The sequence below is a fragment of the Sorex araneus genome, chromosome 5, assembly GCF_027595985.1.
Source record: "Sorex araneus isolate mSorAra2 chromosome 5, mSorAra2.pri, whole genome shotgun sequence".
Taxonomy (NCBI): Eukaryota; Metazoa; Chordata; class Mammalia; order Eulipotyphla; family Soricidae; genus Sorex; species Sorex araneus.
Window position 1 is genome coordinate 65,545,958 of NC_073306.1, and position 27,729 is coordinate 65,573,686.

Sequence of the window (27,729 nt, forward strand, 5' to 3'; positions counted from 1 at the left end):
GGTGTCAGGCAACCATACGGGATGTGGGGAACAACCCTGGTCAACCACGTGCAAGCAAATGCCCTACCTGCTGTACTATCACTACTATGTACCCCTACATATACCCCTACTTATATGTTTTTTAAAAACATTTTATTTGGGGACTGGAGAGGTAGTACAATGAATAGGACATTTGGCTTGCATATGTTTAATCAGGGTTTGATCCTTGGCATCCCATATGGTCCCCTGAGCACCACCGGTAGTAATGCCTGAGTGTAGAGCCAGGAATAACTCCTGAGCATCACTGGGGTGTGACCCAAAAAGAAAAAAAAAACATGTAATTTTAATTTTGCTTTGTTTTTATATTTCTGTTATTAAAAACAAGAGAGTCTCTTGCCTGCACGCCTGGCTATCTTCCCCGGGGCCCCTCAGAGGGGATGGGCTCCAGCTTCCCTCCCCGCCCTGAGCAGAGCTCCTGGCGGCCAAAGACCACCAGAACCTAGCTACAGCCATGCTCGAGGCCCCTCTCCACACATTCGGACAGGCCTCATGCATGAAGGTACCAGCAGAGAAACCCAGGTGTGTGTAATCCCATCAACAGCCAACATCCAGAGAGAGACTTAAAAGCAATCTCTCAGAAGAGGAGGATATCTTGTAGCCTACTCTCTGGGAGAAACTGGCAAGTTTCTGAGAGTTTCCTGCCCACGTGGGACTGCCTTGCAAGCTTCCCATGGTGTATTCATATGCTAAATCCAGTAACAAGCTGGATCTCATTCCCCTGACCCTGAAAGAACACCCCCCCCCCCACCCCGAGGCCGTGCGACATCCTTGGGAGAGCCAAGTTGAGATAGACTTCTAAAGATCTCAGGGAAAAGACAAAATGAGAAGTTACTGAGCCCGCTCGAGAAATCGAGAAATCGATGATTAATGGGATTTCGTGATCTTGATCGTTATTAAAATGGCTATTGAGGTTTTCTTTGGCTACCATTTAACTTCTATATATTGTTCTATAAATTCTCATTCTTTCATGTACTTAAATTTTATGTATGTATCTATGTATATATTAAGGCTTACCCTTAATATTTGTTGGCCTGAAGCAAGAGTACAAATGTATGTTAAATTCTAATTGGTTTGATGAGTAATTATATCATAATTTAGGAAATACTTTCAAGTTTTGATCATTTCATCTGATCTATTCTAATTATGAATTTCATAAGAATAATTCTCATAGTCATTGTATTTTTTAATCAGTAATTAAGTCCTCATTAAGTAAAAATATGTAATGCCATGCTTGTGACCTTTATATAGGTTATGCTTGTCAGAAGTCTGCATATATTTTATTATCCTCAATGTTGAAGAGTACGTGCAGACCATCTTTTTGAAGATTTTCTACATATTTTTTCTGTTTTCTTTTTCCTTGAGGGTCCTTTAATATATTCTATCATAATTCTAAATTCTACACTTTCCTCTTCCTTCTCTCTTATACACTTAGAAGCAAGACTCATCTTAATAGCTTTATCACCCACTAATACGTGGGATTGGAACACCATGGCTTTTTTGTTTCAGGATAGAGGGGAAGAGTTGTGGAGAAGAATGTGGAGCATGATGGTATGAGACATGGAGCAGATGTTGGTGCTTGGAGGTGATGCTTTGACAGAATGACACAGGTGTTTATTTGGTCTTGAGTATCATTTGTGATTTGTGATATGCTGTGCTCTTTACACTCTGCATTTCTAGTCAACATGTCTGTGTTGTGGCTAGTTTTGATTCAGGAACCAAATTTTGAGAGCAAAACTCTGATGCCATGGGACCAAAATTATGGACTCCTTTCACTATATACTTAAAGTAGAATTAGTAAAGACAGAGAGTTGGCTCAGTGGTTTAAGCACATACCTTTTAGGCACGAGACCTGGGTTGCCCAGTACCACAAAAAAATAGTAACTATAAGTTTGCTTTTCACGCCTGAGCTCTCCTTTGAACATGTATCTCACTTGCTTGTCTACATGTATCTTTGCTTGTTTTATTCCACACTGAAGAAGCCCATGTTCTTTCCTGAACATTTACTTTCCTCTCCCTCATATCTAAGAAAATTTTATTCAATAAAACTACTTGCTTCAATAAAAATAAAACATTAATAATAATAGTAAAGAAAAAATGACCTGTATTCTATAAGAAGAGTACAAAGCTGAAATGTATGTTTAATTTAAACTTACTAGAATTGGATTGTTATTTAACTGAAATTCTATTAATTATAATATTGAAAAATCATGTTGCCTAAATAGAAAATGAATACATAAAAGGAACTTACAATCATCTAAAAATTAAGTTTTATTTTATTTAGATTTGCTGTGATTTTCTGCAAGATTAGAGTGGTCTTATTTTTTTTTGTTTTGTGCTTCATGCTGACTGTGCTCAGGGCTAACCCTTGACTCTGTTCTCAGGGATCACCCCTGAAGATACTGGGGACCATGTGCAATGTCTGTGATTGAATCAGTGTTGACCACTAAGGGACTTAACTCCTGTACTCTCTAGGCCCTGGGGATTTTTAAAATCTTATTTTAACACTTTGTGTGTGTGTGTGTGTGTGTGTGTATCTTTTTGCTATGTTTTTCTCCTTCCCTTTTTCCCCTTCTTCTGTATTGGTGGAGTTTGGGGGGAATTATTTTTGTTTTCCTCATTCCATTATTAGTATATACTTATTTTGAAATTGCACCCTTGACTCTCTATTTCTAATGTTATTCTTGAAATTTTAGCTTATATACTTATCTATGTTTTAATTAGTATCTTCATTAACTACCTAAGCAATTCAGGGACTTAAAACACTTCACTTATGATCAACTTAAATCTTACATGTTATCTTTCTTTTTATAAACCTTATAAATTATATATTAGCATAATTATTTCAGATAACATGCTTCAGACATTAAGTCAATGTTTATATCAATTTGCCCATACATTATTGCTTTTAGCAGCTTAGGTTTTCTGTTATGTTTTAAATGAGTATTTTATAAGTTCTTTGGGTTTTATTGAGAATTAACACGCCAAATTTAGTTGGACCTATAAACAAGCCAATAGTGTGAATGGGAACCAAAAACCCACGTTATTCTTATTCTTATTAATTCTCTATTAATTATTATTATTATTATTAGTTCTATATGAAAATACCTAATTGCCTTCCATGCTGCTAAGAACAGAATACACTTTTTTTTTTTTGCACTTTCTTCTGGATTTTTCTATCCTTAGTGCAAAAGAAAATTTCCCTTGAGGTTTTTGACCTTCAAGATATCTCTTAATTGCTCAGGTTCCAGACTTTGCCTACTGTCCCTGCACATGACTGTTTAAATCCAAGGCCATAAGTTAAAAAACTATTACTTAATTCCTGAAATGTCAGGAATTGAACCCAGGTCTCCACATGCACTTCATGTGCTCCAGACTTTGAGCTCTCTTCTCAACCCTAGAAAATTTTTTCTTTGCTTTTTTTTTGGGGGGGGTTCATAACCCAGCGATGCTCAGGGGTTACTCCTGGCTTTACACTCAGGAATTACTCCTGGCGGTGCTTGGGGTACCATATGGGGTGCCAGGGATTGAACCCAGGTCGGCCGCGTGCAAGGCAAATGCCCTACCCGCTGTGCTATCGCTCCGGCCCCCAACCCTAGAAAATTTTTTATGTTTACATGAAAATTTTTCTTGATGTCTGTTTTCTACGTAAATTATTCTTAAATTAATGAATTCATCCATTTGTATCAATTTAAGTATAATTAAGAGATATTCACAAATGTGCAGGTAGAGTATTACACAGAGGTTGGCAGCAAATAATATCAAGTCTTTCCAAATAAAAATTTTAAGTCATGCCACACTATATAAAATTTTATACATAATTTATGAAGTGTTTTCACCAGGAAATTCTTCATAATTCAGACTTCTACTTGTAAAAGATGAAAGTGTTCTTGCTTAGCAATTTTTAAGTGTCTGAGCTATATAAAAACAGCCATTGTTAGCAAATTTTGAAAAAGAGAGTATCAATAATTGTCTTAAATTGTCATTAAATATGACAAATGATTTCATGTAAAGCTTAGCAGTAACTCATATTATACTAGTGAAACTTGCCTACATCGAAAAGACAGGAAACAGCCAGAACTGGCAGAGATGTGGTGGGAAAGGATTCCTCAGTCACTGTGGTGGGGTGTAACCAGGTTCCGAGTCTATGGAAACAGAATGGAGACTTCTTAAAAAAAATTAAATGAGAAATCCCCTTATGATCCAGTAATTACACTCCTTGGCATTTTTCCCAAGAATGCAAAATCATTAATTCAAAAAGATACATGCACACATATTCATTGCAGTACTATTTACAATTGTCAGAATCTGGAAACAATCCAAGTGCTCTACAACAGCTGAATGGAAAAAGAAGTTGTAGTATATTTACATAATGGACCCTACTCAGCTTTAAGAAAAGATGAAATACTGCCTGTGTTGCAATTTGGAGGGAACTGGAGGGAATCGTATTAAGTGAAATAAGTCAGAAAGAGAAAGACAAATACCTGATGGTCTCGCTCATATGTGGTAGAGAAAGGAACCAAACAAAGGTATGCACAGTGGCCAATTAAAATAAACTCTTAAGACTGTGCTGCTCTGCCAACTTGACTGAATTTACCAAGGAACAGATAGATGCATAGGGATAGTCACGGGTGGGGGGAGATAGGGAGGGATGGAAAGGAAGGTACCATGGGACAGTGATAAAGGAATAAGGGATTTCAATGGAGGTTGCATAAAATTGCATGTCTAAAGCTTAAAATTATTACTCATATAAACCATGTTACCTATTTTTAAAATGAAGCTTAGAAGTAGAAAACAAAAATGAAGAAAAGATCTGGGCCTTTGAATGGCATAAAAATCTTAAGTTAACACTGAATAAGAACTTTCAAGGGCAACCTATCCTCAAACAAAAGAAACCACAAGAAAGCAAACTGTATAACTGGATTTCTAACTTTAGGATTTAAATAATACAAAGGAAGACTCCCTGTTGTTTTTCCCTCAGTTTCCTTCTCATTATGCTCACTTTTCTTTATCGCTCATTTATCTGGAATGTACAGATCATCTTTACAATAGCATTAGTTAGGTGGATGGTTTTCTGATTTCCTGAGCTAATTCAAATTATTGGATGATTTTTATTTGGATGATTTTGAATTGTTACCCACAAATCTTGGGTAACAATTTTCTTTCTGAACTCTCAGATGAATTGAGAAATGCAAGAGAATTCATCTTGCAATAGGTATTCTGGGAAAAAGGAACAGTATAGAAAATGTTCAACAAATGTCTCTTGATGTAATTATAACTTTTTTGTTTGGGGTGAGGGGGTTCAGGCTACACTCAGCTGTGCTCAGAACTTACTACTGACTCTGTACTCAGGGATCACATCAGAAAGTACTTAAAGGACTGTAAGGTAAGTGCCTACCTATGGTACCATCTCTCTGGCACATGATATGACTAAATTTTAAATAACTTTCATTCATATATAATTTATCTTATTGGAGTTTAAAATTCAATTTTTAGCATAGTCACAGAATTGTGAGATTATAATAAGTCTAATTTTAAATTTAAATGTTTTCTTCACCCTTAAATTCAAACCCACTCTCATTAGCAGATTTTCTTCATTCATCTTCATCTTCCGCATCTTCACCTTACCCCATCCCATCACTAATATATTTTCTACCTTCATAAATTTATGGTTTGCTTATTCTGGGCTTTTCATGTAGATGAAGCCTTTGAATATTTGATTCATTGTGATTTATTTCTTTGACATAGCATACTTTCAGTGCTTAGTTTCTAGTGAAAATTTTTCTTGTTGAATGATATTTTCTTGCTTGGATATGCCAAGCATTATTTTTTTTATTCTTCAGTTGATTGGCCTTTTTGTCCTATTTTTGACTACTTAGAATCATAAGAGCTTAAATGTATTCAAGTATGCGTTTCTGTGTTAACGCATTTTAATTTTTCCTGGTTACTTACCAAAGAGTGGAATTTCTGGATAATATACTGAGGGAACTTGCCAAATAATTTTCTAAAAGGATTGGCCTTCTTACAATCCCATCAGCAATGTATGAGTATTCATATTTATTCACATATTTTACCAAATTTCATTTTTATCTGTTGTTTTTTGTTCTTATTATTCTGGTGGGTGGAAAATAATATCTCATTGTGATTTTTATTTGCATTACTTAGGCTATTGGCACAATTTTACTATTTTATGATGTTAACTTACTCATTATCTTCATTTGTATTTTGGGTATCTTATTTGTGAAATAATTCTTGCAAAAAGGTTGTAAGGATTTACTCCTGTGTTTTCTTCTAAGAAATGAATGGCTTTAGCTCTTGTATTTATGTTTTTCGTCCAGTTTAAATGAATTGTGTGTATGAGGGGTAGAATATTATTTCTTATCTCTGAATATGCAGTGATACTAGAGCTATCCAGTTAACAAAACTATTCATTCTCTTACTCAATTCCCTTTTCAAAATAAATTAACCATAAATATAAGTCTTTAAATGCTTTCAATCCTTTTTCATAAATTATATATAATCCAAGAAATATATTATGAATAGAATATAAAACACTATAAAGAAATTTAAAAAATATAAGATGTATATATATATTCATATCTAATCACTGGCCATATCTAGTCACTGGCCATATCTAATCACTGGGTTTCACATGCTCCTATGTGCTTAAGACTGAAATAGGCAGTGATTATAAATGGCATTAAAAAAGAATCCTGATCTGTTATTTCTTTAGCTTCTATGGAGAAGTCTATACAGCTGAGGCCCTGGCTTATATAGACTAAGAATAGGTCTGCTCTGTACACTGTTGATCAAGTAGTTAAAAGGTGGTAAAATTTCTCGTCTCTCAGAGCTCACACTTGTAGGAAACATGATTTCACAACTCGTACATGACAGTCGCAAATAAAATTGCTCCCACGAGAGTGTTACTATGGTCAGAGAAAACGACTGTGCCTCTTTTATTGCTGCCATTGTGACTTAGGCCTTCTTTGATTCTTACTGTTGTTGCTTTAAAAGTTTGCGTTTTTCATAAAGAGGCAAAATCTTTCAATCTTAAGTATAGAACCTAGTTTGGGATTTTTATTTCCTTTGATGACAGTGACTCTTCATTTACCCCAGAAAAGATTTTATTACTACTTGTAAGCAGTAAAGATAAATGTGGTTTCTGACAAACATCATTATAAACAATATATATGTTTATGAATGGGACAAAAGCAGTATTTCAACCTTTCCTTTTAATTCTAAAAACATCTGGACATATTTTATATTCCACTCAAATTAATTTCTCTTCTTAATGAGACTTGAATGCCTAATGTGGCAAAAGAGAAGACTCTAAGATAGCACCATACAGTTACATCCATAGTTTTGAAGGGGTGCATTCCCTTATAGCTAATACAAAGGATATTTAGAAAAGAAGTGAAAAACAAACAAACAAACAAAAAGCTCAACTTTCTTATATAATTTGATTTTTTTCAGCAACAGATGAACAAAGTTCACACAGTTAACACACCACACATAGTGGAATCTTTCTTTTAAGTTGTGTGCCTATGTCTATTCAGTTAGCGTTTTGAGAAAGGTGGAGGATTGAAATTTCCAGACTGTAGTGATTGCCTCAGGTAAATCAACTTCATAGACGCTGCCTTTGAGTAAATCAACATGTGTCCCGTGTCCAATATAACTTCTTTTTTCTCACCAGCATTTATCATTTGCTAGAATGTCCAGCTTTACTGTAGCCTCAAGCATATAATATTCCTAGGGAGGAAATGTTTTTTCTAAAATTCTTTCATGTATTCACTTTTTAGGTTACATATGTAGTCTTAGCAAATGTGGCAAATCTCAAAAAGAAAAAATTTTCGTTCTGCCCTTAAATATGTGTGGGCTTTGGAGACCCAGCAAAAATTATTAGTTTGTTCTTTAGCAAAACTTTGTTAATAGGCAAAAGAAAAAGAAATAATTTAGGGTGAACAAGTGGGTGCATATTTAGAAGATCTTGGATTCTGTCTCTCCTACCAGAGCAGGTGAACACACTGTTAAGGGAAATGATGTAGACGAGGAGAGGTAAGCTAAACAAAGGCAAAAAAAGAGAAAAGGGAACTATTGTACAGTTAATTTTTTTTCCTTTGCGGTAGGGATTACCTGATGGTGCTCTGCGGCTACTCCAGTTCAGTGCTCAGAGGACCATGTGGTGTAGGAATCAAATGCAGAGTTCCCATATGCAAAGCATGCATTCAAGTTCTTTGAACCATCTCCTAAACCTACTTCATAGTTTTTTAAGACACAGCAGGTTTTTTTTGTTTGTTTTTGTTTTTTAATTTTTTATTTTATTGAATCACCATGTGGAAGGTTACATAGTTCTCAGGATTATGTCAGTTATACAATACTCAAATACCCTTCCCTTCACCAGTGCCCATATTCCATCACCAACCCCTCCAGTATACCTCCCTTCCCCCCAGTCCCCGCCCTTGTAAGTGATAAGTTTTACTTCGTTTACGCTTTATCTTGATTACATTCCATGTTTCAATACATAACTCACTATTGTTGCTGGAGTTTCCCCCCAAAAAGAAAAAGACAGTCCTACTGCCAAGGAAGCATTTGATAGTTTTCCATTGCTGAGAATGTAGAGATATTAAGTCCCACTGTTTGTTACATAACTTTTCTTTTTTTTCCCTACTCGTTCCGCGCCACCGAGTTCATGCCTGCTTAGTAATCGCCACGCTGCCTGACAAAGGGGAAAAAACCGAGAAACATGGTTATTTCCTGTCATCAGCCGGTGTGGGGCTCTGGCTTAGTTGATAGTCTATTAGAATGTCTGCAAGCAGTTTCTGGAACCAAAAGTAGTGCGCTGGTATCGGCCCCGGCTCGAGATTCCACCAGCGACCTGCTGTTCCATGTACATAATAATTTTTTCCCTTATATCCCATTCCCACGCCCCCAGGTCCCTGTCTGCTTAATGGACATCATACTATGGTTAACGCCACGCTGCGTTTCTTCCCGAGAAAAAAGGATATTTCTTCTCCTCAGCCGGCGTGAGGATATGGCTTAGTTCAGTCTAGAGAGATGGCTACCACTTTGATTGCTTCAATATTTTAACAAAAGACTTACTATTCTTGTTAGGATTTCCCCCCCCAAAGTCTGACCCGTTAAAAAAGGAACCATTTCATATTGCTGATGATTAGATGACATTAGGTCCGCATGGTTTTGGGTTTCTGTATAAAGTCCAGGGAAAGTACAGCCAGAAATTACATCACTGCAAACTTTTACCCTTCTATGGTGCTCATAAGATGGAAAAACCTAGAGAGAGCTAGATCGCCGTCTCGATTTTGTGCTCAAAAAGCGGTGGAAGCTGTGCTGTGCTCAGGAGGAAGGGGTTGAGAGGGAGAGGTTAAAAAAATAGAGAAATACCCGGCTCCCACTGTCGCAGCCTGGCCTAAGCTCTCAGTTCACATTCTGGAAGTATTTCAGTGGGCTGCTGGAGTCCAAAGGAGCTCTTTTTTTTTTTTTGTTTTTTTTTTTTTTTGTTTTTGGGTCACACCCGGCGATGCACAGGGGTTACTCCTGGCTCTTCACTCAGGAATTACCCCTGGCAGTGCTCAGGGGACCATATGGGATGCTGGGCTTAGAACCCGGGTCGGCCGCGTGCAAGGCAAACGCCCTACCCGCTGTGCTATCGCTCCAGCCCCCCAAAGGAGCTCTTTTGGGCTCTTCGATCATGCTCGAGCGGCAGCCACGTCAAAAGGCGAAGACACAGCAGTTTTTGGACACAGCAATTATATTTCAATTCTAGGTGTCCCATGTATTGACTGTGATTTGGAGCAATTCACTTAATTATTTTTTTAATCTCAGTTTTTTTTCTTTATTTGACTGTAGCGATAGTGCAGCAGGTAGGGCATTTCCCTTGCACGCAGCCGACCCGGGTTCAATTCCTCCATCCCTCTCGGAGAGCCTGGCAAGCTACCAAGAGTATCCCGCCCGCATGGCAGAGCCTGGCAAGCTACCTGTGGCATATTCAATATGCCCAAACCAGCAACAATGAGTCTCACAACGGAGACGTTACTGGTGCCCACTTGAGCAAATTAAATGAACAACGGGGCGACAGTGCTACAGTGTTTTTTTCTTTATTATACAATAGTGTGATAGCACTGCAGGTGGGGCATTTGCCTTGCACGAGGCCAACCCGGGTTCAATTCCCCGCCCCTCTTGGGGAGCCCAGCAAGCTATCCAGAGTATCTTTCCTGCATGGCAGAGCCTGGCAAGCTCCCCATGGCATATTTGATATGCCAAAATCAGTAACAAGTCTCACAATGGAGACATTACTGGTGCCCGCTCAAGCAAATCAATGAGCAATGGGATGACAGTGATACAATGATGCAGTAATACAATAGTGTGTACCTATTGGAATTTGGAGAGAATTGAGATAATATTATACAATAGAATAATAAATGTTACAATTTCACTCTTTTACTCAATACCCATCACATAGAGAATATCAATCATTTAGGTGTTATTTAATATTCAGGTTTTCTTTATGCCTGAAATGTGTGTGTGGTTCAACTGTAAATATTTTTTAGTCAGTTGTTGCTGAGGGCAGGGAAGGTGGGAGGAAGAATTTTTGGTTTTTCTTTACCTTTGAAGTCAGTTCAAAACAATGCCATCAAGGAAAGCATCTGTATTTATAAAGCTATCATTTTTTGTACTGTTTGCATATCTTAAATTTGTCAAATTCCCAGAATTTCCCTTTGATCTTATTGGAAACTGAAACCAAAACTAAATCATAAAACTTTTTCATGTTTGCTGTCAATCTATTTCAGAGCTACAGTGAATGGTATTTATTGGTAAGTGACTTTCTATCAACCTTCAATGACTACTTCCAGAGCCCAGAGTATATACACCCTATCTTGCCACCACCCTGGAGGCAGCAATGTTCAGGATGCTAAGGAGTTTCAGGTGAGACTGATGATGAAAATCAGCCAAGTGTAGGTAATGATGCCAGGTGACATTACAGTTTGTAGTACACAAGAGGCAGGTGGTAACTTTGCACAAGGAAACTTTGTACCCTGCTGTGCCCAATGGGCTTTATAAGCACCTCAGTGTCACTTGTCACTTGGAGATTGAGGCCAAACTCAAAATGAAAGCCCACAGTGTTATCTCTCAGCAGTATGAGTTCTTAAGTGAAGAACGTGATGCTCTTTATTTTATTTATTTATGTATGTATATATTTGGATTTTGGACTACACTTGATGGTGCTCAGGGCTTACTCATGGCTCTGCACTAAGGTATCACTCCTGGTGCGCTCAGGCAACTATATGGGGTGCCAAGGATCTAATCTGGTTTGGCCATGTGCAAGGCAAATGCCCTACCCACTGTTTTTTAGTTCAGGTCCCAAGTGAGGTGATTTTCTAACAGCTAACACAATAAAAACACTTTAAGAGTTGTAACTAATTAACAAATTCAGTAAAGTTGCAGGATTTAAAATTCAATAGACAGAAATCATCTATATTTCCATACAATAACAAAATAGCACTGTTTGCACTGTCCTTAGCACTGTCGTCCCATTGTTCACCGACTTGCTCCAGCGGGCACCAGTAACATCTCCATTGTGAGACTTGTTGTTACTGTTTTTGGCATATTGAATATTTCACGGGTAGCTTGCCAGGCTCTGCCGTGCGGGCGGGATACTCTCATACTCTCGGTAGCTTGCCAAGCTCTCTGAGAGGATGGAGGAACTGAACCTGGGTCGGCCGGGTGCAAGGCAAATGCCCTACCCACTGTGCTATCGCTAATTTCAAAGAAATGAAAAATAGTGATCCCCTGAATGGTAGCATTAAAAATCAGCAACATGGCTTAAGGATAAATATAAGAACATACCTGGGTTGGACCAATAGTACAGTGGGTAGGGCATTTGCCTTGCATGCAGCCAAGGTAAACTTCAATCCATGTCACTCTATATTGTCCCATGATCCCTTCTAGAACTGAGTGTATAGCCAGGAATAAGTCCTGAGCAAAGCTAGGTGTGGTCCCCAAATAAACAAACAAACAAATAAATAAATAACCAAAAAAAGATAAGACAAATACAGTGGGAACTTCAAGACCTTGATAAAAGAAATAGAAGTGTCAACAAATGAAATTATATCCTGTGATCATGAATATGAATGGTTGCTAAAATATCGCAATATCATCCATAGTGAAACCATCCCCTTTAAACTTTCAATAGCAATTTACACAGACATTAGCAAGAAATAATCCTAAAATTTGCATGAAACTAGAAAAACCATGAATGACTAAAGTTAACCAGAGGAAGAACAAAACACAATACATCATACTTTCTTATTTTAAGCAAATACTATACAAAGTGAAATAGAACTGCAGTAGCACAAAAACAGACAGAAAAACCAATGAAATAGAATAGAGAGCCCAGAAACTGAACATACAGATATATTGTCAACTGTCAAATATACTGTCAGCTAACAAGAGAGACAGAATACCCAGTGGAGAAAAAGTCTCTTAATTAAACAATGATGGGAAAACTGAATAACTGCGTGCAGAAAAATGAAATTGGTGTCCTATCTTAGGCCCTCAGAAAACTAACACAAATGGATTAAAGACTTAGAAGCTATAATTTTTAGAGGAAAATCTTTAATTCTTAAAGAGAAAACATTGTAGAAAAAAATCCTTTGACGATAAGTATTTTTAGCAATGAATTTTTGGATCAAAAGCCAAAAACATAGGCAATAAAAATTCAAAAGTGAACAAGTGGGATTCCGCCAAACTAAAAATTTTCATCAGAGCTGTCAGAAAGAGTGCTCAATTTTTGTGCTTTTCCCTCTATGATTTTAGTAAATTTTCTTAATATCTGATCAAGCTTTCATATGCTATTATCAAACAAAATGAAACAAAAATTAGTCAAGCTAGTTTAAAAATTGAACAAATTGATACTCAAATGGCCAGAGATTGTGGTAAAGCATTTTCATGGAGCTGATTCTGGTTCAATTCCTGTCACCCTCTAAGGTACCCTGAGCCTGCCAGAAGTGATCCCTGATTACAAAGCCAGGAGTACCCCCTGAGCACTGCTGGGTGTAGCCCAAAAACCAAATAATAATAATTTCAAATATTTTATGCTTCTTTGCAAGTTTGGATCATATGTCTTCTTTTTCTTATATTTTTATATATTTTAATATATCTTCTTATATCCTCAGTGATTGAAATCATATTTAGATACATTTATTGCTAATGAATATTTTTATAGTTTAATACCACTGTTTTGTTGTAAATTATATGAACATATAATTAATTTAGATAATGAATTGTGAACCAAATATGTATTAATATTTGCTCAGAACATTGACATTTTTGGAAATAAACATGATGGTGGTTTTAGTAAGCACATTATTAGCCTCATTACATGTCAGTGAAATTCTCACTTAAATATTTTATAAAGTTCCTCAGTAGTCTTGAATGAGAAAGTGTTTTTGCTTTACAATATAGAGATTTAGGAAATGGAATAACTGCAATAAGTGTTCATGGTACATTAGTCCCAACATCTTCTAATGAAAATAAATAATTGGTATAGCTATGCACATTAATAATAGGCCCACAGATATCCAAGACAAAAAAAAGAGAATATTCATGTGAAAAGCTTTGCTTCCTGAGTCCTCAGTGTCCTTTGCAGCAGAGTAAAGGGTTTTGTTGGTTATAAGAGCATACAAGTCAGTATTAAGAGTTTCCTACCTAGGAATGAAGGAGGCTAATTGATTCTGCTGTTAATACCTACCAACTTCAGGCCCTAAGAGAGGTAAGCACAGGGCTCCCTTGCCCAGGGCTGGGCTCCCTTCTTTTCTGTAGGGCACTATTCTTCATCGTGATCAGGGTTAAGCTTCATGTTGTTCCATGTAGAAGAATTTGGACCATGCTATAGCAATATATGTTCTCCACGTTCTTGTGTTTGACTAAACTCTAATTTTAACACTTTTACCAGTCATCACACACTATCTGAGAAGTATGAGGATAAATTATGGTACATTTAAAAACTGCTGCAAAATAAGAAACAAGAGAACAAGACACTTTGGGAATATAAGAACTGTTGAATGTGTAATCTTCAGTGCTGGCTATGAGCGCATCTGATACTTGTGAAGAAATCCGTTGTGTTGACTCACTGGTAAAGCTAACACTTCTTGCTTCTTTGCCTGGTACAACATATAGCATACTAGTTTGTTTTGACTTATGGGTGTGTCCAAATTATTTTTTATCAATTTGTATTTTGTTTTCTCATTTTATTAGTTTATTTTTTAATTTGTGTTCAATATATTTGTGAAATTTAGTAACATAAAATACGTTGGTCTATTTCTAATTGCAAAATGTTGGAGTTTTGGGGCTGTAGCAATAGTACAGTGGGTAGGGCGTTTGCCTTGCATTTGGCCAACCCGTGTCCGATTCCCAGCATCCCGTGTGGTCCTCTGAGCACCACCAGGGGTGATTCTCGAGTGCAGAGCCAGGAGTAACTTTTGTGCATTGCCAGGTGTGACCCAAAAAGAAAAAAAATTTTGGAGTTTTGTCAGTCCAACTGGACTGATGCATATATTAGAATGTAGCTCTTCTCTCTTAATTCCATTAGTTTGTGTCAGTTTGTCTCTCATTTTCATAAAATCGTTAGAGTATTATTCTATTATATTATGATAGAACATGTAATAATTGTTAGAAAATGATACTACTATATGTTAGAATGTGGTTACCTAGATGTATTTCTCTTTATTGTATTAATATCTCTTGATCACACACAACCCTGTATAAAGAATATTCTATAAACTAAAAAAAATTATATTTAACTAATAAAGAATTCTAGTGAGGGTACATTATACAAGATCAATATACATGCTTGAAATGTACAAAAATGGAGAAATCAACTTCATTTACAATAGCAGAAAAAATAAAATATTAGTAATAAGTTTATAAAAGGAAATGCAAAACTTACACCATGAAAACTATGAAACATTATTGAAAGAAATAAGATCAAACAAATAGAAAAACACACTATGCTTATGGATCAGAAGACTTAATACTCTTAAGATGATAATACTTCCCAAATTGAAGTTGAGATACATCTCAGTGATTGTGAAAATCCCACCTGGGATCTGTACAAATTAATGAACTGATTCTAAATTTCATATGCAATTTCCAAGGACCAGAACAGTAAAACCAATCTTGAAAAAGAATAAGGTTGGAGGCTTCCCCCCCCATCTTAAACATTCTCTTTATTGCAGTTTTACATTTAATTGTTTTTCATTTTTATTTAGATTTATAATATTTACAAAATTTACTTTGCCTTACACGTGGCCAACCCGAGTTTAATTCCTCTGTCCCTCTCAGAGAGTCCGAAAAGCTACTGAGAGTATTCTTCCTGCATGGCAGAGCCTGGCAAGCTACCCGTGGCATATTTGATATGCTAAAACAGTAACAACAAGTCTCACAATGGAGACTTTACTAGTGCCTGTTCGAGCAAATTGATGAACAATAGGACAACAATGTGACAGTGCTACAGTGCTACATTTTTTCTGTGATTTATAATACTGTTATTTTATTATTATAAAATAACAAGTCCAGGTGACTTGATTACAGTCATATTAACTCTTACAATTTTAAAGTACACAGTTACCTCACCTCTACAACACCAAAGTCTCCAAGCATCTCAACCAATTTTACCTTCCGTACAACTCAGTACCCGTACCAATACCACTCCCCCTCCCCCAACTGCCTCTGTTTTTTATATTCTCAGTTCTGTAATCAGAAGCCAAGAGTTTGAGGCTTTCAATATTGGGGAGAAGAGGAAGGGGCACACCCAGCAGTGCTCTGGGCTTATTCCTGTGTGGTGCTCAGGGCTTATTCCTGGCTCTGCACTCAAGGAATCATTTCTGGTGGGGCTAGGAGAATTATATGGAGTTCTGGGAACTAAACCTAACAAGACAAATATGCTACTCACTGTACTATCCCTCCAGCCCCAAGGCTTTCAAGTTTTAAAACATTCCTGTTCCAATACTTACCATACGTTTAGAGTAAAAAGAAAGTGTGTTACCTGACATAGGAAGAGTCATCGATTAATTAAGTCTAAAATTAAACCCATATGACTCTTCCAGCAGCCTCCATGCTGGCTTAGTCATCTCAGCAGGCTTGCCTCCCTATCTCAGACTCTCTGCTTGCTCCTTCAAGTGGTGGCTTCTATCCTGAACCAACCAGTTGCGTTTGCAGCCACATGACTGGTCTACTTATCACGTCTCACACTGCACATACTACACCTCCTGTCACTGGGCGAAAATCAGCACGGAAAGAAAACAGCAAGACCCTTTCTAATCCTTTGGAGACCCCAGTGGGAATTATTGCAACGATCACTCCCAGCACAACAGGGGCACGTCAAACCCAAAGGGGAAGTTGTATAAACGCAAACGAAGCTCAATGGATGAAAATAATTAGCAGAGAAGGCTCTACCAGTACCAATCAACTATGTAAACTCTCAGAATAATTTAGGACATCATATTGAGGACTTAAATTTTTTTATTTCAGGCATTCTGATTTACAATATGATTAATAGTAGGGATTTTATGTGTAAATATTACAGCATCACACCCACCACCAAGTGTCCACTTCCCTCCACTATTGCCCCAGTGTCTCTCCTATCCTGTTTTTCCCTATTTGCCCCTCCCCCACCATGTTGAATTTGGTGCATATTAAACAGGTAAGTTTGTGATGTGAGGCTATTGTAAACATGTCAAAGCAAGGATGTGATGCACTGTTAGGCTTAACCTAACTGTTAATCATAGATCCAGAACACATTCTCCTTGACTATTCCTGGGGAGGAGTTCCACCAGATCACATAATAAGAATAATTTTCCAGATATCAAGGCAAAAGTACTCAAATTTTCACAGAACCAAACTTTTCTGTAAGTCAGTCCTTTGCAAATTGGAGTCCATATTTAGATCATGAATAAATTTAGCCCTATCATTTTAGTAGGACATTTTTTATTGTGCACAGGAAGCTCTGGAGAGGTAAGTAATAGAATCATCATCTTCGTTGCTGCAGGCTTGCCTTAGAGAAGTCACTTTAGCTAGTGTTAAGTTGGAGAAAAGTGTCTTTTGAGTGTTTCTGAGAAGTTGGTTGCTTATTCTCCTAAGCATGCAGGAAGTTGGCATGACCTAAGGTTTGAAAGAAAGAAAAATGTTCTCCTCTTAAATGCTCTTGTCTTAAATTTATTCATCATCTTGGAAAAGGAAGTCATGATGAGTTCCTTTTCTTTTTCCCAACCAAACAGTAGCAAATATTTAAGCTATTGTCTGGGAACAAAATGTTCCATGCTAATGTTAAAAATTGCCTGCGAAAGTTCCCTTCAACTAAAAAGTAATAGAGCCAAGTTAAAAGTTCTTTTGAAATGGAGACTATGACAAGAAAGGAGTCACACCCCCAACCAAAGTGGGCTTTCCGAGAGCTTGTTGCCTACAACCACTCATTAAGGTTTCTCACACTGGGTTTTGTTGGCAGCAGTTCTCAGGAATCATTTCCTCCATGGGGGAAATAAGTGGCAGTCGCTCATGTCTTGTTGCAAAGACAAAGTTAAGAATTTAAATTGAGAAAGGCAGTTAAAATAATATTTGAACTTTTGAACTTCCTGATCCAGTAATTATTCTTGAAAGTCTGTAAAAGATGGGAAGGTAGAATTAATGTCACTTAAAGTATTGAATTCTAGAGGAATACCATCATTAAATATAGTAGTTCTCCCCCTAATTTTTTGATTCTTGAGTACAGGCATGACAAGAATTTTATGAAGATGCTTCTGATAATAGGATGGAGTATAAACAGAAAGTTCTCTTAAGTCGGAAGGGGTAAGTTTTAAGCCTTGAACTTATCTCTTTTCCCGAACAAGGGTGTTTGTATGTCCACCCCAGGGTTCTCTCCTGAGCGGTATATCTGCTATATATCTGCTTTCTAGATACATCCCTCTGGATGCCAGAAAGGTAGTTTCATTCGTATTCAAAATAAAAATCATCCTCTCAGCTTTAGTTTGCCCACCCAAATTGGATCTCTAATAACATTTTTAATTTCTATTTTCTACTGTTATTAAGCTAAATCCAAATTCATATATCTAAGTACCATTCTCGTATTTTTGCCTTTTTCCAGCTATACATACTATAACTTTTCATGAAACTCAAGAATTCACCTACTTTCTGCATCTCTTCTGTTGTTTAACTCAAGGAGGACACCATTATTCTTTCACTTGACTTTCTTTACTTTCTCCTAACTAGTCATTCTTTTTTTTTTCTCCTTTACTCCATTACCAGCAGTAGAATCATTCTAAAACACAACTCTCATCTTGTCATATCTCTCCCCATTCATTAGGTAGCACTGTAGCACTGCAGCACTGTCGTCCCGTTGTTCATCGATTTGCTCGAGTGGGCACCAGTAATGTCTCCATTGTGAGACTTGTTTTTACTGTTTTTGGCTTATAAAATATGCCCTGAGCAGTTTGCCGGGGCGGGCTTGAGCGATAGCACAGCGGTAGAACATTCCTCTTTCATGAGGCTGACCTGTGTTCGATTTTTCCGCCCCTCTTGGAGAGCTGAGAAAGCTACCGAGAGTATTGCACCCACATGGCAGAGCCTGGCAAGCTACCCATGGCATATTGGATGTGCCAAAAACAGTAACAATAAGTCTCTCAATGAGAGATATTACTGGTGCCCACTCGAACAAATCGATGAGCAACAGGATGACAATGACAGTGACAGTATTTGTCAGGCTCTGCCATGCGGGTGGGATACTCTCGGTAGCTTGCCGGGCTCTCTGAGAGGGACGGCGGAATCAAACCTGGGTATAGGAGAAATTCCTTAACCCAACTTATAAAAAATCCTTTGATTTATTTACTTACAATATCAAGACTAGTATTTGTGTACCCACCTGATCTGTAGATTCTGAGCATTCACCATACTTGTTTGGTTTAGCAAATAATAGAAAGAGCAAATGAAGTACATGCTATCAGATTTGCTAATAGACCAAGTCAACTCAGCAGAGCCAACATATCCACACCAAGGAACACTGCAGGTGGATAAATTAACTTATTTTCACTAGTTTTAGCTATAACAGTAAGAGAAAGCCTTTATTCATAATTTTTGCATGGCCAAACTCTTGGCAGATCCTTTTACCTACACCCAAGTGCTCCCCTACCTGATCTCACTTCTATATGCTGAACTCAACATCTTTCAACTTTTCTGAGGGGCCACTCCACATTGCCCAGTTCTTTGTGATGTCCTTCATTTATAAGCAATTTTGCTTCCTATGAAACCGGGCAGAGAGATCTCATCAATGGAACCTTTAACATTGATGACTGGATATAGTCTTTGACGCTGTTTCATTTAGTGGATCTAACTAAAGGGAACCAGGGGGCTGGAGCGATAGCACAGTGGGTAGGGCATTTGCCTTGCATGTGGCCGACCCGGTTTGATTCCTCCATACATTTCAGAGAGCCTGGCAAGCTACCAAGAGTATCCCGCCTGCATGGCAGAGTCTGGCAAGCTACCTGTGGCGTATTTGATATGCCAAAAAATAGTAACAACAAGTCTCACAATGGAGACGTTTCTGGTAGCCGCTTGAGCAAATCAATGAACAATGGGATGACAGTGACAGTGCAACTAAAGGGATGTCCCTAGATCCTTTTCATTTCAATCCCAAGATTTCTTTGACCTCCTTTATATTTTGTCTCTTTCCACATGTTCATGCCTTTTATTAACTAGGAACACTAAAATCATTAATTTTGTGAAATATATTTCTATTAAAGATAAGAGATCATTTCAGCATGTAAGGTCACCCAAGGGCCTATTGTCCACAAAGGATTTATTGTACATGATTAGCCTTAACCTTACCCTTAACTTTAAACCTATGTACATGATTAACCTTAAACCTTCTTTGAGAGCAATAGATTTTCTTTCTGCTGATATTATTATTAGCCACCCTCTATCTTCCCTTTCAAGCATGACTCACCAAACAGACTGTTTCTCAGGGTGTGTATGTGTGTGTGTATGTACGTGTGTATATGCTCTATATTTATTCTCCAAGTTTTTACACTACAGTCTACTCTGGACTACCAGGATCTTACCACTACTTTTTACTTAGCTACTGGATGCTCTCTCTTTAGACCTCACTTTCTCCAGTCAATCTGGATTAAAGATTTTTCTGTGGGCTTCTAAGGCACTTCCCATTCCCATTTTCCCCATGTGGCACCTAACACATTCCCCTGGTATGTCTGGAAGTTTTGTGAGCTCAACAGCAGGAAGATTCTTGCCCATCTTGTTCTTCCTTATATCCTTCAACGTCTACTAGCTAGAGCAATCACTTTCTTAATGAACGAATAGATCACTCTAGTCATCCTTTAATCAGAGAATCCATGAATCACCAATTTTATGCAAGTCCCTGATGCTCTAAAAAATTGAATTTTCTTTTCTGAAATTACATATTTCATTTCTTAAAGATTCATTTCGTCTCTCTGCTTTCATCTCTTGAATATGCTGATTTATCCTTACATTGTCATCCCTCCATGTTTATTAAAGCCATTCCTCTGTACAGTAAACCACATCAGACATTGAATACTGTCTCAAGAAATCTGTTTCACAGTAAAAACTCTTCAGACTTTTCTCTGAGCACTTTTCATTGTGTGTTGAATTTATTGGTGCGTATACCTCTCTAACCTACAAGATGCTCTTTGCCTTGAAGTCTGTGACCGTGTTGTATTTATCTTTGTAAACTCACAATCTTGTAGGTAGTGTGGAGGTGTCAGTCAGTAAATGCATAAATGTGTAGCACAGGTCAAAAGTCAGATCTTGACTTAACTGAGTTGCTGTTTTTTTAAAAAAAATAGGACACCTGCCTCTGTACAATAGCTCTCTATGCGTCAGTGTCTCTCGATGAAGTGGGCATTCAGATGCCATAAAAAAAATCATACTGCAGAGATGTTATGAAATATATGTAACATGAAATATAAATAAGTGCCTGAAACATAGAACTTATAAATAAGATTTACGTGAAAATATTAAAATATTGAATAAGCATAGATAAATCTAAGTCTCAGTGTTAAAAATTATGATACATATTAGAATCTTAGGGGGGGTTCACCATAACAGATTGATAATACTTGGTCTCAGATATGTAAAATATTTTTTTAAAAAGGCATAGGACCAGATAGACAGCCCAAAAAACTGAGCAGGTAGATGCTTTGGATGTGGGAAGTCTGGGTTCGATGCCCAGCACCACCTAATCCCCCATGCATTATCCATAGTGACCGCTGACCATAGAGCTGGAAGTTCCACTGTGCAGACTAAACAGGGTCTCCAAAACGTGAAAACAAACTCCCCAGAATAAACTGAGAGGCAAATTTTCCAGGTCTCATTTTAAGAATCTTCTTCTGAAATAATATCAGATCAAGAAATTGGGATTCAAAGAAAATGCACTTTCTATAGGACACTTCATAGAAAACTAAAAAGTATTAAATAAGAACATAATTTGTCTTATAAATATTTTTAAAAGGAAAATTATTTGAACAAACAGCATCACGGGTTTTAACTTTCTTTTTCCTTTTAAAAATTATTTATTCGCTGTGAGTTATAGAGTTACTCATGTTTGGGTTGCAGGTACACAATGTTCGGCAACAATCCCTTCACCAGTGTTCACTGCCCTCCGCCCGTGTTCCCAATTCCCTTCCCCCACAGCCTGCCTCTGTGACAGACACTTTAATTATTAATTTTAGGCGCTGTGGTTTACATTACTGTTACTGATAGGGGTTCATGCTTAGCTCTCTACCACCTTTTAGCACCTCTGCCCTCCAGAATGACCACTTCCCTCTGCCATTGTCTAGCCATTCTCTTCCCCGGCCTCTCTCTCACCCACGAAAGTGGCAAGATTCATATTGAAGATTGGTTCTCATGGTCTTGGTTTCCATTACCTTTGAGCATCTGTTCTTCCTTAATATGTTTCTTTATGTCCTGCATATGAGGCAGATCATTATGTGCAGGTCTCCCTCTGACTAATTTCACGCATCATGATACTCAGTAGATACATCCACATAGCAGCAAATTGCACATACTTCAGTGTGCTTGTACTTATATTTGTATATTTATATATGTGTGTATATATATATGTGTTTATGTGTGTATGTATGTATATATGCCTATGACAGTTTTTTTATCCAATCATTTGTTCTTGGACTTTGAGGTTTTTTTCCTAAGTTTGGGCTCTTGTGAAATGTCCTGCAATGAACATAAGAGTCCATATGTCTTTTCTACATTGTGCTTTTGGTCCCTTGAGGTATATTGGCAAACTATAAATTCTTGAAAATTATACATGTGATTAAGAAAAGACAATGGGGCTGGAGCAATAGCATAGCAGGTAGGGCATTTGCCTTGTACGAAGCCGACCCAGGTTCGATTCCCAGCATCGCATATGGTCCCTCGAGCACTGCCAAGAGTAATTCCTAAGTGCATGAGCCAGGAATAACCCCTGAGCATCACCAGGTGTGATGCAAAAAAAAAAAAGAAGACAATATTGGGGACATTGGTAAAGGGAAGTTGACACTGGTGGTGATAATGGTATTGAAACATTGTACATTTGAAACTCAACTATAAATAATTATGCAGATCATGACACTTTGATATATAAAAAATTAAAATTTAAATGTTATTTTCAAGCAGATATAAAGATAGATTTGCTCCTACTAAAATTTCATAAAATTGTTATGTGTCCACTTAGAGCTAATTTAGTAAATTTTTTTTGCTATTTTTGTGAGGAGTCACACGCTGAATGTCACATGGAATGTGTTGAACTTTGACCTAATCCTAGGTCTTACAAAAGCAAAATATACATTTTCTCTATGAGTTATTGTCCCAGGCCCTCTTCCTCTTTTCTTTGAAATAAGAAGTCACCAAGGAAAAAGACTCTCTAATTCCTTATGGTTATCATACTATTAGACTTTCACATTATATGCTGAAAAGCAAACCTTAAGAAAAAAAAAGAACATTCCCCTCAAACCTTAAGCTTTAAATTTCCCAGGCTAAGAGCTTCCTTTTGCTGAGACTGAGGTGTTTTGTCAGATTGTTTGCTACTGTATGTTTTATGCATCTTAAAAACTGTTTATTTTTTTGTATCAGTTTGTCAGATGACTTCATATCATTTAGTGTTATGTTAGTGGGAATTTGTAATTTTTCAATTGTTGCCTATTCCTCTAATTATTGTAATTGCATCTTGTTATATAATTTGTGTAAAGATATGCAATCATGGAATTAGAACATGCGGGTGGTGATATGCAATGTCACAACTGCAGCTTTATACAGTTAAAGATGTATAATTTTTTTAATCTTTAGTAAAGAAAAAATCTAAGTAAATATAGTAATTTCAGGGGAGAGCATTTTAGCTGTCTAAGTTGATTGCCCAAAGAGTTCAATCAAACATTTTTTTAATTTTAGATTGCCCAAAGAAAGCTAACACTTTTATTTTATTTTATGTAGATAAGAAGTTTTAACTTTAGGGACAGAATAGTTTAGGGCTTAAGATGCTAGCTTTGCATGTAAATAGCACTGCATAGTGACCCCTGAGTATGGCCAAGTATGACCCCTGAGCACAGAACAAGTAGAAATAGGCTCTGAGCACCACTGTGAGTGGCCCAAATTATTCTCTCACCTCCCCAAATAGTTTTCGCTTTGGCTGTATTTATAACCAAGATACTCAGACACCTTCATTTTAAGCAATCATAAAATAGTTAATTTTCACTATTAAACAAAAAAACCACTGAGGAGTCTATGAGCTATACATTATGATGATACATTCACCATTGATTACAATCAATGTGAGTCTGAAGAACTGTCTGTTGACACCTTGAACCTGATATATATTATCAATATCCCTCTTCTATAAAATCAGAGATATTTATGTTGATATAAGTTAAGACACAGAGTATGTGATTTATATGTATGTAAAGAATCCTATAACTATCCAACTTATTTACTTCACATTAGGTAAAAATTACATTTAAGAAAATAAACAAGATTAAAAATAGCATTATTCAACTCAATGCCCATCCAGTGAAAGCCTGAATGATTAAAACTAGGCTTTAATCAAGCTAACCCATTAGCTCTAGGATTTCCTATGTACCAAGAGAAGTTTCTATTGAACTACATGCATCTTTAATTAAAGAACTACACTTGCTATTAGAAGATGAGATCTAAACAAGTAAGTGATATGCTCACTCAGGGAGGACTTGTGGCTGGAATAGATCTTTGCTAAGGTTTTAACATATTTATAAGAAATTCCTTGATGGCACTAATAATCATTCTGTGTTTGAGAATATTGAATAGAAGACAGAACACATTTTCTTCCAAAATAAAGACAAGACTGGTCAGCGAATTTGCAAACAAATTTTCTGTAGCATTCATTTTAGATGAAAAGTATCTTGTGCTTTTGAAACAAGAAAGGAATCTAAATTTTTATTGAAAACAAAATTTCCTGAATCTTTTGTGTACTCAGTGTCTCTGAGACATGGAGCTTTTATTGTGGGAGACTAAGAAAGATGACTCATCAAGAAGAGGAATGACTCAACCTATTCCCACGACTGTTTGGCACAATCTGTAGCATCCCATCTCTGTTCAGCACCTGTAGAACGGTCATGTGCTGGGGTGATAGTTGAAAGGGACAGGAACATAGACGTTTGCATGTGGGAGATCATGGTTCAATCCCTGGCAGCCGCTGCCCTGCAGTGTATCATCCTAAACCAATTGAATAAGTAAAAGAACAGTGGTGTTCTAGAGAGAATCTTTGAATATTCTTGTTTTTCTCCTAAGACAGTTCTAAAGAAAAAAATAAACATACAGAACAACCACTTAATGTCCTATTCAAATGACATACATTGTTCTTAGGAAGAGGAGCTAAATATTTTCTAATCCAGAAAGCTAAACACTTTTTGATCCACTTGTGGATTTTCTTCCATTTTTTGATCTTTGGTCTAAATATTATACTTTAGTGAATGGACATGTAACATTTCTTTAAACATCAGGATTTTTTATGTCCCCTAGAAAAGAAGCTGAAATTACATGAAAGACTATGGAAGCAATCATCAGTGCTTAGTAAGGAAAAACCAAGAGGCAAAAATCAAATCACAACAAAAATAAAATATATTTTTTCCATCATTTTTATTTTAACGCTCCAATTAAAATGTAACTGGTGTCACTGATCTTGTTTAAAAAATGCATGTTGATATAGCATTTGGTCTTTCCTTTCATTCCTTTCAGATTTTCTTGTAGCACTGTAGCACTGTCATCCCGTTGTTTATCGATTTGCTCATGCAGGCACCAGTAACGTCTCCATTGTGAGACTTGTTGTTACTGTTTTTGGCATCTTGAATATTTCACGGGTAGCTTGCCAGGCTCTGTTGTGTGGGCAGAATACTCTCGATAGCTTGCTGGGCTCTCTGAGAGGGATGAGGACTCGAACCCAGGTCATCTGCATGCAAGGCATCCCTGCCGTGTTACCGCTATCGCTCCAGTCCTTAATGTGCTCGTTTGTAACCTCATGATCTAAATAATGCATTTTTCCTTATGTTTGGTTAAATAAAACTGGTAGCATAATTTAAGCTCTTTTACATTAACTATTACTCTATAATGAGTATAAATTGAAAAAGTTAACTAATAAATTATTATAATGAATAAGCAAAATATAATATCCTAAGAATCATTGTCATTCTCTAGAGCTAATTTCTCCCACAATTATGGACTCCCTGTAATTCCTTCCTTCAGGGTGTGTAGAATATCAGGTAAATTAGTTACCACCCTACTTCCTTCAACTATTCAAGTTTTGTTTTAAAGAGGGAAATTTTACCTGGGTTCTTCAGCTGACCTGGGTTCAATATCTGGTACCCTATATAGTCCCCTAACCAGCAAGAAATGATCCCTGAGCACTGCCAAAAACTGAACAAAAAAATTTGAAGCTAAAATTACTAAAAAGATATTGAGTAAAATTTTGAAGGAAGTACTATTGCACCAGCTTCTTCACATTGAACATTGCTAAAAATATCAAGCTAGGAAAATTTTGACTCAATATTGACATTAGCATCAAAATATTCTGCTTTTGTTTATGAGGTGTTATTGAATTACTCTCACTAACAAATATGCATAGTTCAATTTAATTATTTGAAAAAACTTAGCTGCCAACCTACAAACACACACAGACATATATTCTACTTGCTTCTAGTTAATGGAGTTGTAAATAATTTAAAAAATTGACTTCTTATTTTTAGTCATGTTTTATTTAGGAAACATTATAAAGGTCTTTATTAATGTCATTTCCTAAGCCATCGAGACATACATAGATAGGTGTCCAGCTGATAATGTGTAAAATATCTTTCTGATTTCTAATACTACTTGAAAATGAGGAAAAGTTCTCAACAAAATATTTCTAAATGTGGATGTAATTTTCACTATTGCATCAATGTTAGTAAGGAAATTTAGAAGACTAAGGTCTTATGCAAAGCCCTGGACATTTCTTTTTTTTTCTTTTTTTTTTTCTTTTTGGGTCACACCCAGCGATGCTCAGGGGTTTCTCCTGGCTCTGCACTCAGGATTTACTCCTGGTAGTGCCCGGGGGACCATATGGGATGCTGGGAATCGAACCCGGGTCAGCCGCATGCAAGGCAAACGCCCTACCCGCTGTGCTATTGCTCCAGCCCCAAGCCCTGGACATTTCTTATCCATTGAACAACTTTGGTATTTGGGAAATCTTTGTACCTTGGACAATATTTACTACTCTCTTTAGCTGGATTAGAACACAAACAACTTGCAGGTAAACCACATCTACATGCACCTGTACACACACAGATAGAGAGCATATTTTAAATGAATTTTATTGATATAAAGTGACCTGTGTAACTGAGAAAAATTGTTCTGGTCAGCTTACTTGCTTTCTTCTCCATTTCTCTGTATTCATGTTAGGTTTACAGAAAGTTTATAGAATACATATATTGTGAAATGCAATAAATTACTACCTTTAGATTTTCTCTTTTTAAGGCACGTACTGCCCCATTCTTTTGACCAATACCTCAGTTTTCAGCCCTTCATTGTCTTTACCTTCACTCTGAGTACTAAACTTTAACTGGATTGCCTGCTTCTGGTTTAAGTCCTTCAAGTTTTTCTTCCCAGCAGCCAACTGTTGTCTTGGCTCACCCAATTTTAACAGCTTCCTTGGTACCTAGGACTGAGGTCAAGCTCCTAAACATGTCTTAGTCAGAATCCGTATCTCTCCTAGCTTACCTCTTGGTTCCTCTTTTCCCAGCTCACCATGCTATTCTTCAGAAGTACTAGTCAACTTGTAGTTTTTCACACATACCAATTGTTCACCCTATTTATTCTGCCTTCAGATTACTGCCCTGAAATTTCAAATTCCCTGCTTCCCTTAATGAATTTCTATTCACTTTCAATGTATGGCTTAGCCATCTTCATTCTGAAAAGTTTTCTCTCAGGTTCCTTTTGTGTGTTCAGAAGAAACTTAGGTCACACTGAGTGAGCATAAATGAACTTTAAATCCAATGGTCTCATCTATGAATTTTATGACCTTTGGTTTTAGAACCTGTATTAACTCATTTTGACATCCTTATTTTTATATTTGCTACACTCACTAAATAAATGTGGGCTGAA

The 27,729-nt window shown here is 36.9% G+C and overlaps 1 protein-coding gene across 1 annotated transcript in view; it reads left to right on the forward strand.

Moving 5' to 3' along the window:
- Positions 1 to 27,729, forward strand: part of ST6GALNAC5 (ST6 N-acetylgalactosaminide alpha-2,6-sialyltransferase 5) — a 194,405-nt gene that overhangs the window by 19,417 nt on the left and 147,259 nt on the right. The gene's annotated exons all lie outside the window — the stretch shown is intronic.